Genomic DNA, 11,974 nt, shown 5'->3' with positions numbered 1-11,974 from the left:
AGGCTTCATTTTTCTAAACCTGATGTTGTCCTTTGATCTGATAACTTCCCTCTCCATTGTAGAAACAGACCAGGGGACCCTCTTAGCCCTCTACTCTGATATAGCCACAGAGCCCCTTACTCCAACCATTAGACAAATTTTTAACATGTCAGGTACTGTTGTCAAGGTAGAGAGCATGTTATTCACTGTACGCAGATGATATTCTGATTTTGCTATCCAGGCCACAAACCTCCATTCCTAACCTCATTCAATTAATCTCTTTATTTTGCTCATTTTAGGGTATAAATTGTTCAGATCTGAAGCTTTGCCCCTGGGGTCTTTAGAACCTACCTCATCCTTATCAGGGCCCTTTCCTTTCCAATTGGTGACCCTCTGGATTGACATATCTGGGGGTATATTACACCATCATTTGGAGATGTGCTCAAAACAAATTTCCCCCCTCTTTTTGAGTTCATAAGAGCAGACTTGGAGCCCTTCTCCCTCTTTCATGGCTTGGTAGAATCACCCTCATTAGGATGTACATTTTGCCCACTTTGTCCTTTACAAATTAATCCAATTTGTTATCAAAAAGGGTATCAAAGTGCTTGAGGGGTGGCTAAGTTCATTTATCTGAAGAAAAAAGAAACCAAGGCTGAAAATGGCTAAACTTCAACCATCTGGTCTTGAAGGGGGCTTGGACTTTCCTAATTTGTGTGATGGGAGCCCAAATCAGATCCCTCATCCATTTGACTCGACATTGAATCCTGTCTAAATTTTCTCTGAGGAACCTGATATTTGTAAAAATAAATAAATAAAAAATAAAATTAAAAATTAAAAAAATCTTTGGAAACAATCAGAAACCTGCCAGATTTGTTAAATAAGGGTTTTTTTTTTGGTCTGGCATTTTCATTCTTCTACTCCTGAAGTGCTTTGGTTTCAAACAACAGCTCAACAAGTGCAAGGATTCAACACACAAATACGAGATGTTTATGTTACTAATGTTTTATTCAACTTGGAGCATAGTAATACACTCATCAGTGGGTTAATATGAGTACATACAGATTATTTTTCATCTGTTGTCTACTGATGTTTGTGGCACACAGGATCACCGTGCAGTTAAAATCTATCTGTCTCTAACCTGTCTTTTCAACTTTGTTTGGACAATCTGAAGCAGTTACTAAGTATAAACTTTGAGTTCACATTTTAGATTAAAAATCTTAAAACCTACTGTGAAGAGGTTTTAACCCTTTACAGACTGAACACAAAAGTGATGTCTCTTAAGACTGAAAAGAAACACACACACACACACACACACACATACACTCAACATTTAGTTTTCACCGATGTCAGCATGTTGGATTTTTCTAAAGCCATTTACGTCAGCAAACTCCAGAGCCTTTATTTGTATTATCTAAGATTTCTTTTTTTCTTCCATAGAGTAGTTTGTTTTCCATTTTAAAGGGAGCAGGAAGTTATTTTTTCTTTAAAGTTTGAATCAGGCTTGCAGGGCAGGATTTTTAAAGCAAAACTTGAAGTTGATCATTAACTGTTAGGACTAAAGAAATCCACTCAAACCAACATTTGTCAGAAACCAATCCTGAACTACACTCCACTTCACAGACAGGTACGTAACACGCCTTTTTGTTTGTCAGTGAAATACTTTTGTCTTTGTCTTTAGAAATAGACTGTAACCTCGCATCAATTTTAACACATTTCAAAATCTCACAGCTGCATGATAAGCACAGAGACGTGATGAATATGCTTATAGGCGTCAAGGTGTCTATCAGGGCTTATATTTATTCTCAGAAACGGAAGCATATAACACGCTGATCAAGATCTTTAACTTTTTCCAACTTGGGCCACCAAAGTTTGCACCATTCAAAAGCTGAAACCAAAGTCGTAGCATGTCTTGTTTCTCTTCAGCAGTTCAGAAAACAGTAAACTCAAGTTAAAGTGCGTAACAGCAGTATTTGGTAGCAGCATAGCAGCTTATGTAACAGTGTATTCTTCTGAAGTGTTCGTGCAGCACTGACACCTTGTGTGTCTTGTTGCTTCTCTCCAGATAATGCTCAGTGATAGACACTTTACTATGAGCTGTTGAAAGAGGCCTGCTGAAAATGATGATGATGATGATGGCTAATGGAGATAGAGCTGATACAGAGTGGTCACTGTGACCCATCAGTTCCACGGAAGTGTTATGTAATCCTTTGGGGAGAGTTTCAGCATGTTTGTCTGTTTTTTTTTCTGCAGACTGGCTCTTTCATTTGTCCTGTCGTTGCCTTATAGAGTGTATACGTTTATCTCACTTTCCTCTGTCAGGAGATCAAGAGAGGAAACGTATGTTTTAGATGATGCAGATAGTGTGTGAGCACAGGGACTAACAGGAATGTTCTGTTATCTAGAAGTCTTCGCAAACATCATCGAGGTTGTTTAAACCACAGACCTCAACATGCCAGTGTACTGAAGTTACATGATAGCCGTACATAGACTGATACTCATTCAGCAGCATCAGCAGTTCTGGTTTGACTTAACCTGTAACCCCACTTTCATACTAATCACCCAGCTGTCTCAAAAACTTGATTCTGATTGGTCAAAACTGCAGCGTGTGAAAATAACCTTCCTTCGACCATGTTCATGCAACATTGGTGAAGGCAGGAAATAAGTAAGATTAAAGACCTCTCTGATTTACACCAGGGTCTGTGGCTTTCTCTTTTCTTTAGATGGTTTTGGTTGGTTTTGTCTGGTCTGGTTTAGTTTATTCCGGATGTTTCAGATGATGTGGTTTGATTTTTTTTTGTTTTGGTCAAGTTAAGCTTAGTTTGGTCTGATCTGGGGCCTGAACTACGAAGCAGGAGAAACACATATGAGATCTCTTTCTATTACTTGGGTTGACTGAACGAGACATTGGCAATCCTGATAAGCGAAGCTGGATGTCAACTCGGTAAGTGATTCCAGGGTCTTCCAGTCTCGATCAATGTGCGCTCACATGAAAAGGGTAGAGTTTGCAGCATCTTTTAGTTTAGCTTGATGTGGTTTGGTTTTATTTCGTAAAGTTTGGTGTGATTTGTTGCGGTAGGTTTGTTTTGATTTGCTTGGTCTGGTTTGGGTAAAGTTTGGTATGGGTTGGATCAGATGGATTTGGTCTATTTCAGTTTAGTCTAGTTTAGTCTTGTTTGTTTTGGCTTTCTGTTGTTCATTCATTTATTAATTTTCTATACCGCTTATCCTGTTCGGGGTCGCAGGTGGCTTGAGCCTATCCCAGCTGTCATTGGGCGAGAGGCGGCACCCTGGACTAGTGGCCAGACAATCACAGGGCTGACACAGAAACAGACAACCATTCACTCACACACTCACACCTATGGACAATTTAGAGTGACCAATTAACCTGATTAGCATGTTTTTGGACTGTGGGAGGAAGCCGGAGAACCCTGAGAGAACCCATGCATGCACGGGGAACATGCAAACCCCACACAGAAAGGCCAAGCTGGGAATCGAACCAGTGACCTTCTTGCTGTGAGGCTGCAGCACTAACGCCACCATGCAGCCCATGTTCGGTTGTTGTTGTTGTTGTTGTTGTTTTTAATGAATTAATTCATCTACTTTATTTATTTGGTTAATTTTGTTGTTGCTGTTTTTTTTGTATGATTTGTGTTGATATACTTTAGTTTTTTCTATTTTGGTTTAGTTTTAGTTGGTTGGCTCTGGTTTGGTTTGGTTTGGTTTGGTTTGGTTTGGTTTGGTTTGGTATGTTAATCTTCATTTGGATTTGGGTTGATATGGTTAAGTTTTGTCCATTTTGGTCTAGTTTAATTTTGTTGGTTCTGGTTTGGTTTGGTTTGGTTTAGTTTTTGCTGGTCTGTTTTTCTTCAGTTGGATTTTGGTTGGTGTAGTTTAGTTTGGTTGTCTGTGGTCAAGTTATTTTGGGGGATTTTTTGTCTTGGTTTGGCGAGTGTTAGCAGCAGCAGCTCTTTCCTGTTTGTTCATCCACTCTTCTAGCTTTGACTCAGAGTGAAACAAGTGCAGTGCACTTTCAGCTGGGTTTCAAGTCACATCAAACAGGCTCTGTATCTGAAAGAGTCTGTTTCAGGATTTCCATGAGAGGTTGTCACCAGCCGTTCTCACACTCATCCGGTCGGCTTTGGTTAACCACTTGAACCTTTTCAGACAGAAGCTTTGAGGCTAACTCACCCTATCAGCTACACTTAACAGTGGAGCCGGCCACTTGTTTTCTGACAGTACTCTGTGAAATGTCAATGGTCTTGTTCAAAAAGTGAGCATCATTTGTTATTGCTCCACTGAGCACTCCACACATCCTGGTGGCATTTACTCTTTCCTGACATACTTCTGATCTGTCTCATTTCTCTAGAATGCTCATTTATATCAGCTGTTACAATGTTTTTTCTTTATATAATGAATAGCATATGTTGTGTCAATAGTCATAATAAACTCACAGTTTTAATGAGGATGAAACCGTAAATTACACTTAACAACTTAACTCTTATCCATATTTGTAAAACACAGCATGACTGTAATATGACTCTGAATTGTTAGATTTAAAATGGCATCTGGTCGATTAAAAACTGAAAGCAGATACAGTTTCCTTGGCTCCAATTGGTCTCACTTTCTACAATCTAGAAACTATGTGTGGCTGCTGTAGTTTGAGAAATGTTGGATCACTCCTTTCATGTTCAGGTGAAAAGCTGTAAAGCTATAACTGAATGCATTATTTACTGTGTTATCACATCAAGTCCACGGACAAAACAAACAGAGATACAATGATGTAAACCAAATGCAAATGAATGTTTTCTTTAGAATTCTACTTTTGGTATGCATGAGTCTTTCTTTTCCTCTTTATATGGGTGCTTTGACACAGCATCTCATTTACATTACAGGGAAATGTAAAGTTTTTTTTATGTAAATTATGTTTTATGGTAACTTGGAACCTTAGTTATTGAGTTCTCTGACAATCAACATCTGTGAGAAGCATTAGGTCAGCCATTAGGTAATGATTAAATAACAAATGAAAAGAGGAAAATAAGAACTGGAGTTTGATTACAATGGAGCTTGTCTTGAGAATGATCGACTGAAGATTTTTTGATGTAAACTTTACTAGTAAGAAGTTCAAAGAAGCGAGCAAGCAGCACAGAGTGTTCCTGAACAAGTTCAAACATCAATCTCTAAAGGTGATCCTCTGAGTGATTGTTCTGCTAGAAAAAAAAAGTCATTACCAGGAAAGGAAACAAAGCATTTCTGGTTCCAGGCCAAATAGTGGAGACAATGGAGAAATTTACTTATTAACCCAAGCCTTTATACCTATTGGAAGTCAGCCATAAACCCAAGCTGGCTGTGATTATCAGAGATCAAGAGATGATCGAGCTAAAAGCTGCATGTAATAACAATAATCCATGATGTTAGGCTGGTTTGGATATTGAAGGCTGTTCATTGGGAATAAAAATGTAGCCTTACTATCAGATCACCGGCTTTTTACAGATTCCAGTTTTGCTGGCTCACCTTTTCCTTGTCTATCTTTTAGATAAAACAATAACCCTGTGGTACAGAGTGTCTCTGCTTTTGGAAATGTGAAAATTAAACTGTTGAAAAATTCATTGTTTGATGTTTGATTGTAGAATTTGCTAACATGAGATCACAGTTGGAAGCCATACTCAAGAAATACCCAAAAAAGATCTTTTTTTGATACAAACTACATGTAAGTCTGTGTCTGGCTGCACCCTAAGAAACCTTAAAGCAAGAGAGCACCAAACTGAAGTTAGCATCAGATTTTTTTTTCTGTTTTTTTTTTCATTTTGGATTATCTCATTGTTTCAATAATCTAATCTCAAAATACTTTTACAATACATTTTAAAAAAACCTTTTTTTTTGCAGATATTTAAATAGCTCCACAAGGTTAGGTTCTTCTCATGAATGCAAATTATGAATTCATTTATTAATTCAGAGTTAGTCTTGATATGTCAGCGATGAGCTGTAAAAGATAAATAAATAAATAAGTAAATAAATAAAACTGTTTATTTAATAGTGTCTGACTTATAAAAACTAAATAATCTCATCACCATAAGAAACAAAATGTCCAAAGCAAAAACTGCTTCAGTTAATCAAATCTTATCACCAGTTTAGTCATTTAAATGCTAATCTCTGAGCTACAGATTATTTAGATAATCTGAGAGACAAAAAAAGAAAAACTGTACACCATGTTTAATATGATCTTTTTAAAAATTAGAAAAAAATTCATTCATTATTTTGAGGCACACAAATGTCTACATCAAAGAAATCCATTTTAATTGTTATGTATTGGTTATTTCAAAGCTGGTCACCAGCTTTAGCTGTTTTGTGTTTTTTGACATGCCAAAAAAAACTGCTCATCTATTGAACATTTACTCCCAAAGACTAATTGATCACCCATTGCTAGTTTTCATTCCAAATAGAAACTTTATTTTATCTGATGTTTATTTCACAGTGATTAAATGACACAGATACTGACACAGATACTGAGATTATGTTAATGTGACATAGTATGAGAAATGAAACGTGAATCAGTATGCAGAATATCACCACCTGGCTGAACTTCCATTAGGGCTTTATTCCAACATAGATAGTCAGACAGCATGGTAAATCTCATTAAAATTCAGGATACAGGCAGGTTTTGCTTCTCTAAGTTATAGGAACATGTGAACACCACTTTCTACAGAGGCTGATTTGTAGCATTAATCCCACTCCTGTTTGCTACTGACTTCTTCAAGACACATAGAGGCTTAAAAAGTGCAGTGAGTGTGGTATTTGTTGACAAATTTGAATAGTAGAAATAAAAAGGAATATAGAATGAATGTAAGTGTTCAGTCTTCAGTCTCTTCTTTCTTTCTTTCTTTCTGAGTCTCAGACCGGGCTAATACCTTTGGGACTCTTTATGCCAGAAAATCACAGAGGCTTAACATCTGACAAAAGGATACTCTCTGTCTGTAGTACAGAAAAGAGGAGGGCCATGAGGGACGCTTCCCTTTTAAATTTGTGTTTTGTTTATAGAAAAACATTTTGTTGCAGCATCAGAGCATGTTCTCCTACTGCACCTCTGCTCCCCTTCCCTCCTTCTGAACGCTCGCTCTCATTTCTTTGTTTATGTTGAGCAAATGGTCATAATTGCTGTTATGACCCATGAACATGTGTGTTTACATTTTTGTTTAGTTTTCATCTTCGGAGTAAACAGGGACTTCTAATGTAGCGTTTCAAACTGTCCCATCTGAAGTCACGTCTCTCTGTGGGCCCGTAGGATGTTGAAAAGAGGTTATGAAGGGCGGAGATTCACTGCAGAGATATTCCCACTGTAAATTCCAATGAAGGTGATTTAACACTGTTGGTTTCTCTGTGCTTTTCGTCTGCAGGATTAGCCAGGGATTAACTGTACTTTATATGATACCAACACTTGTGTATTTAAGAAAAGAAATAAATGTATAGTTCCTGCAAATCTCACACTTTCTACACTCTAAGTCATGGTCATGGTCTTTTTTGTGTATTCTTCAAAAACAACATTCATGCCATCACTCTTTTGAGAGAACAAGAGTGTATTGGAGTTTGATTAAGAATGATTCTACATATAGCTAGTCTAGTATGTTACTAAAAGTATATAAAATCATAAGTCAAGCTTATATCACACTCATATTCACAATTTTAATTCTTTGGCAAAAAGACACACAGCTTAGATTTGCTTTTTCACTGCTACTTCAACTGTTGGTTAGTTAAAGAACACAATGCACGACCAGCGAGCTGGTAATCACAGAAAACCCATAAGAAACCCACTCAGGACTGAGAAAACTGGAATATATTGGCCTGGTCAGCTGCCCCCACCTATTGGAGGAATTTCTGGTATGCATCAGCATAATCTCGATTGACTATATGATAAATAATAAATTAATTAATGAATGCGCTTCATTACAAACTCTTGTTTTGCACCAGGCTGTAAATATTTTGATTTTGCTGTGGAACTTGGCATATGGGATCAAAAAAGGCCTCTTTGGTTTTTGCACCCATTCTCAAGTGGACATTCAAGGAACTGCAGTTTTTGTTTGTTTGTTCCTTTTTAGGACCCCTGCTTGAACTGATCCTCGAACATCAGGCCTTTTTTCCTCCATACTCCCATACAAAGTGGTAGAGCGACGGCACTGTGGCGACATTGTGCCTGAAGTGGAAACCTGCATAATATACATACATAAACACTGATCAGTCACAAAATTATCACAGATTGTAAAATCAAAATCAATCCATGCTCAAGTTTGCAACAATTTCACTGCTACAGAGCTTTAACGTGACCACTTTTTGCTGAGACACCAGAGGGGAGATTTTTGTTCATCAATATTCATCATAGGAGTTTTGATCTCTATCAGAGAAACACCACAGTTCCAGTTATCATCCACACTTTATTTGTGCACCACACAAGTTAGTTTTCCATTACATGTCAACATATGAAATGTGTGATTTTAATTCTGAGTGAAGTTTGAGAACTCATTGTACACATTATTACTGTACACATTTACTTAAACTTAAAACAGTAGGAAACAAGTTTTCATAAATTTGAGCCTACATGTCCCATAATTCAACATGACTGTTCAGTTTAATCCTTTCTACCTTGACATCTTTGTATTTTCATAAAAAGGCTTTAGAAAAACAGGCTTTGAGTTGAAAATGTGTTGTAATCACGTCCAAACTTAGACACATTATGGGTTTATATTTAAAAACACTATTGTTACTGGACTTTTCATAGCTCCACAGGCTCAGTACCCTTAATCTGATCTGATCTGATCTCTTTTCCATAGAGTAGTTCCTACTTTATATGTTCCTACTTTCTCTGTTTAGTTCCCCAGTACTCTGTTGTGTATTTGTCTTTAGAGAGAAAAGACAATGAATGATTGATTCCCCTTTAATCTGATGCCTGTTTTGTTTTTTTTTCCCTTGAACTCGTGACTGTTCCTGATATGATACAGGGAAAAAAGCAGACAGCAGCCTGTGGTCAAATGAACATTAAACAGCTCTCTGATTCCCACCAATGCAAATATTTGACCAAATATTTGCATTGATGGACAGTCTGTCTGTGGTGACAGGTGTTTTCAGATAGGCAGACAGAAAGCTGCCACCTTCCTCTTGGTGTGAAATGAAGATCCACAGTTAAACCTGGGGGTGATGTTATTTTTTTTTAACAGACAGGAAGGTTTTAACCCCAGGATCTTGTTCAACTCATCACTGTGAATACTACAAACTAGAAGAGTATGTTGATGCAACAGATTCAGCTTTTTTTTTTTGACAGCTGCAGTGTACCATTCAGACCACTAGATGCCTCTATTTATCACCAAAAAGTAGTTATTGCTCATTGACTTACTCTAAGATTACTTTCCTCAATATTTTCATATTGACCCCTACAAGTTTTGATCATCGGTGTCAGCATGAAACAATGTTCCACTGTGAAACTTAAAGATTCAAATATTTTACAGCCTTAATTTGACTCTGTCAGGGAAAGGCAGTGTTCATTTGTATCACAGCATTGTGACAGTCTGATGGTCTGGCAGTGGGAGTGCAGCTCTTTGTGTGTCCACCTGAGGATGTGAGGATGGGATTATGTATAATGGGTGAGCTATTATATGTAATGCAGTCCCAACAGAGTGAGACCAGGATGCAAATATCGAAGATGTGCTTGTTTTGAGAGGGGGTATTGTGCTCTATTTTTACAACACTATTTTCCTCACACTGGTGTTTTAGAAAAGCATTTTTTCATCTCTAGCTGAAATTTCTCATTTTAATCTGCTACGTTTCTAAGGTTCTCCACTCCACAAACCCCCCTTTTCTTTGATTTGCCAGGTGATGGTCATTTGATAACCTCATCTCTCTTTGATAACCTGTGGAAGTTCTCAACATTTTTTAATTGGACCATTTTTAGCAGTTTACAGACAAATACAGGGATCTCCATGACCTGTGAAAATGTAACTAATTGAAAATTGGCTTACATTTAGTATGGACATCCTGTGTTAATATTATTTTATATACATATGTAAAATATGGGAAAACTCAGTATGCCTCTTTAACCTCTCCATTTCATATTAATTGAAAAAAAAATTACAGATAGATAGATAGATAGATAGATAGATAGATAGATAGATAGATAGATAGATAGATAGATAGATAGATAGATAGATAGATAGATAGATAGATAGATAGATTCCAGCTATATATTTGTTGTTGTGTTTGTTAGCTCTTAGCACAAAGAGATAAATCCTCAAGTTGTGTTTTTAGTTCACTGTGGCAGGCTTGTTTTTCTAAACAGCCTAGATGTCTCCAGCTAAACTTGGTGGTGCTAGTTAGCATTTTAGTACTTAACACATTCATACATCGTGGTGAAGTCAGTCTCATTCAGCTGTTGGTAGGAACAAGTTATTTCAAAATATGTGACATGTAGCTCTGAGTCCGTCATAGAGAGCACTTTTCTTCTGTACATAAAGGTCATACCCCCCCAACTATTTTTTTTTCTTTAAAGTTTTGAGTTTTGTGTTTTTTCTTAAGAACTTAACTCTCCATGCTGTAGTGAAGAAAGTTAACCACCCCCCTGTGATGAGCAGAAATACAAAAATCTGTTTGACAGATTTTTTGTTGCTAGCCTCAGTGGTCAGTCTGTCTGAGTTTCTCGTAACTGGTGGAGCCCAGATTTCCAGCCATTTGTCGAGGCAGCAAATTCTGTTTGAAGTTGCTCATGAACTCTGTAACAGACTCTACAACAGACTGTTCTGTTACCTTAATACACAGATTCAGGAGACAAAGTATTTAGATCTTCAGGTTCTAGGCTTGTGGTGAAACCAGTAGTGCTTCTTCCACTTTTAGCCAACCCCATCTTGGTTTAAAGGCCCTGAAGTAACTATTTTGGGATGAAAGAGTGGGCAAAAACTGTAACACTTCCACCATAGTGCACAAGTTGTCATAGCGACTTGGCAGACGTGCACAGGAAAGGAAAAAAAAAACGGGTTGCTATTGATGGAATGAGCTCATCAGAGGAGGCAAGGAGTGAGAGGTTGGGTCATTTCATCATCTTCTGAAACATCAGTGGAGTTGTCATCTGCTAGTCAGTGATGAAGACTCATGTTTAAGGAGCACTTTTGAGCTTCACTTGTTAAACTAACAGCCTGTTTCTGCTATCAAGTAGGTATACTGCTTTGATGTAAACAATATTGTTACTGTGTGTTTATATCTACAGGATGTTATATTAATATCAATTAATATTGTTAATATCAACTGATGTCAGTCATGAGTATACACACACCACTGGCTATGCCCGTGTCTTTCCCACTGTGTGACCTGAGATTGCAAGAGCTTTAACCAGACCACCAAGACCACCTTTTAGAACAGAGTGACTTTAACACAGAGCCACAAGACTGGAGGTAAGAAAAAATAAAAAAAAATTACACACAGAAGATGAAGTTAGCACTAACTTCATCTTCTGTGAGTAAATATTTCGATTTTTACAGCTCAGGTTATATTTGGCTTGAAATTAAGTTTTACTGATTGAACCACAAAAGGAAATTGCTTTTAATCTCTCAGTACTCCATAATGTTGTAATTTCTTTTAGTAGTAAAATCAAGCAGCAACCTGTGGTCTAAGAATATGAGACAATACAGAAGCGTTAAATTTTTCTGTTACTGGAGTGTCCGCTTGAGGCTGGCTCCAAAGGTAGCCTACTGGAAGTCACATATACACCAAGCCAAAAAAAAAAAAAAACGCAATTTCAAAGCAGAAATTAGCCTATTTACAGCATGGTTCGAAAAACGTCAGGGAGACTATGTCCATTTATTATACTGTCTTTGAGTACAATATATTTACACTTGATCAATCTGTATCTTTAAGTCTGTACAGCCATTCATTGAGCTCTGGAAACTCGGCAATCAGCAATCTGCCTTATTTATAAGATTCTCTTAAAAGACAAGACAGGTGCAGCTTAAAAACAAACGTAAAA

Source organism: Halichoeres trimaculatus, unplaced genomic scaffold, assembly GCF_033239565.1.
Source record: "Halichoeres trimaculatus isolate MK-OKI-2021-1 unplaced genomic scaffold, fHalTri1.1 fHalTri1_scaffold_10, whole genome shotgun sequence".
NCBI lineage: Eukaryota > Metazoa > Chordata > Actinopteri > Labriformes > Labridae > Halichoeres > Halichoeres trimaculatus.
This window is presented reverse-complemented; position numbering follows the sequence as displayed.